Here is a 2,943-nt window from a genome sequence, read left to right as displayed (position 1 = left end):
GAGATAACAAGGTGTGGAGCTGGAGGAATACAGCAGGCCAGGCAGCATCAGAAGAGCAGGAAAGCTGACGTTTCAGGTCTGGACCCTTCTTCAGAAATGGGGGAGGGGAAGAGGACTCTGAAATAAATAAATAGAGAGAGAGAGGGAGGTGATGATAGAAGGTGGATAGAGGAGCAGATAGGTGGAGACGGACAGGTCAAGGAGGCAGGATTGAAACCAGTACAGGTGAGTGTAGGTAGCGAGTTGGGATGGGAGTTAGTCTGTGAGGAGGGAGGGGCGGGTAGGTGGGACAGAAGACAGACGGGTCAAGGAGGCGGGGACAAGAGGGGCTGGTCTTGGGATGAGGTCAGGGGTGGGGAGATTTTGAAGCTTGTGAAGTCCACATTGAGACCATTGGGCTGCAGAGTTCCCAGGCGGAATATGAGGTGCTGTTCCTCCAGCCTTCGGGTGGCATCGTTGTGGCACTGGAGGCGGCCCAGGATGGGTATATCGTCCAAGGAGTGGGAGGGGGAGTTGAAGGGGTTCGCGACTGGGAGGTGTTGTCGTTTGTTGCGAACTGAGCGTAGGTGTTCCACAAAGCGGTCTCCGAGCCTCCGCTTGGTTTCTCCGATGTCAAGGAGGCCACATCGGGAACAGCGGATACAATATACCACATTAGCGGATGTGCAGGTGAACATCTGCTTGATGTGGAAGGTTTTCTTGGGGCCTGGGATGGAGGTGAGTGGGGAGGTGTAGGGGCAGGTGTAGCACCTCGTGCGGTTGCAGGGAAAAGTGCTGGGTGTGGTGGGGCTAGTGGGGAGTGTGGAGCAGACGAAAGAGTCGCGGAGAGAGCGGTCCCTCCAGAAGGCAGATAAGGGTGGGGAGGGAAATACATCCTTGGTAGTGGGGTCACGTTGCAGGTGGCGGAAGTGGCAGAGAATGATGTGTCTGATCCCCTATGCATACTATACAGAACATACAGCAATTAAGTTTTTCAAATTTATTTAGTCTCTTTGGGATTTATGTCACATTAATGAAAATATTTTAAGTTATGAACAAGATGACTGATAAATCAGATTTTAAAAATGATGGAAAAACTTGAGAAATCAATATTCTAGTCATTCAAATTTAACCTTAAACCATCCTTAATGTGATATTTGTGAACTAGGTTTTGGCGAACCATGAAAGGAATGAAAAATCTTCGTTGCAGCTACCCAAGAGGGTTAAAAAGAAGAGAACTGATTAACTTCTCCTCATTTGGTAACTATTTTGGTAACTATTAAACTAACACCCTGACCCCGCCTCACCACCAACCTATGGCCAGACCTGAACCAAACCTCTGACCTGATCCCCAATTCATAGCCCGATTTCACTCTTCCCACCTCTGGTCCTGCACTCACCAGCTAAGGTCCATTTGATATAACTGCATCCCCTACCTGACAAACTCCTCCCTGACCCTGCCAACTGCATCCAACCCCTCCCCCACACCATCAATCCCCAAACCAGCCCTTGGACAGGCCCACCCCAATAATGCAGAACTCCCTCACTCAACAAGCCAACACTAACCCTGACCTACTATACAAACCCACTTACTTATCAGTCTCCCTATGCCACATTAGCCCATTCGGCACCCTGTGCCCTCACTCACCTAGCAACCCAAACTCTCATCTGCCTGACACAGCACATCCTACTCTCTTACACTCTGTGGCTCGCTCTCACAGATTTCTTGACTGGTACAATTCAACAGATTGGACTGTCGGCCAGGATGGGGTAAACGGGGGATTGGAGCTCAATCTGCACAAATTTGTGCATGATCTATGGCACAAAGGTTGCAACTTAAACTTACACATCTGTAGTTTCTTGCAACATCTGACACCCTCTCCATATGACTCCCACCCCGTGATCTGTCTGAGAAGATACCTGCCAGACCCAATGTTCTTTTGTTTATGGGTTGCTGTGCCTACAGCAACCACGGAGGCTTACAAAGCATGACTGCTCACAGGGTCTGCCATTCTGACTAATTGGCAGCTTCATGCAAAGCAGGACAACACTCTTCCAGGAACAAAAACAAAGTTGCTGGAAAAGCTCAACAGGTCTGACAGCATCTGTGAAGTAAAAAATCAGAGTTAACGTTTCGGGTCTGGTGACCCTTCCTCAGAACTGATGGTAGCTGGGAAAACATTAGTTTAAAATGCAGAAAACAGGGAGGGGGAGTGGGGTGGGGAAGTAAATGATAGGTGTCAGCCTAATGAGAGAGAAGAACAGTTGAACAGTCAAAGGAGGTCATAATGATCTGGCTGGGAGGATGAATAGCTGTTAATGAGGACTGTTAGTGACTAACAACAGGTGGTGCATACTGGCAGGCTATGTGATAACAAAGCCTGGTGTGTGAGGTAGGGGGCTAGGACATGGGTGAGTTTAGGCCCTAAAATTATTTGTCTCGATATGGAGTCCGGAGGGCTGCAGGGTCCCCAAGCGGAAAATGAGGTGTTGTTCTTCCAGACATAACAAGGTGTAGAGCTGGATGAACACAGCAGGCCAAGCAGCATCAGAGGAGCAGGAAGGCTGACGTTTCGGGCCTAGACCCTTCTTCAGAAAATCAGTTCCTACTATCTCTGTTGTTCTTCCAGCTTGTGTAGAAACACTGCAGGTAGCCTGAGACAGAGACGTTGGCCAGGGAACAGGGTGATGTGCTAAAGTAACAGGCAATGGGTAGTTCAGGGTCTTTTTTGTGAGCAGAATGTAGGTGTTCTGCAAAGCAGTCACCCAGTCTACACTTCATTTCCCCAATGTAGAGGATACCACATGTGAGCAGTGAATGCAGTAGACTAGATTCTGGGAAGTGCAGGTGAAGTGTTGCTTCACCTGGAAGGTATGTTTGGGCCCTTAGATACTGGGGAGGGAGGAGGTAAATGGGCAGGCGTTGCACCTTTGCTGGTTAGAGAGGAAGGTGCTGTAGGGCTG

Source organism: Rhincodon typus, chromosome 9, assembly GCF_021869965.1.
Source record: "Rhincodon typus isolate 14 chromosome 9, sRhiTyp1.1, whole genome shotgun sequence".
Lineage (NCBI taxonomy): Eukaryota > Metazoa > Chordata > Chondrichthyes > Orectolobiformes > Rhincodontidae > Rhincodon > Rhincodon typus.
Note: the sequence above shows the minus strand (reverse complement) of the source record.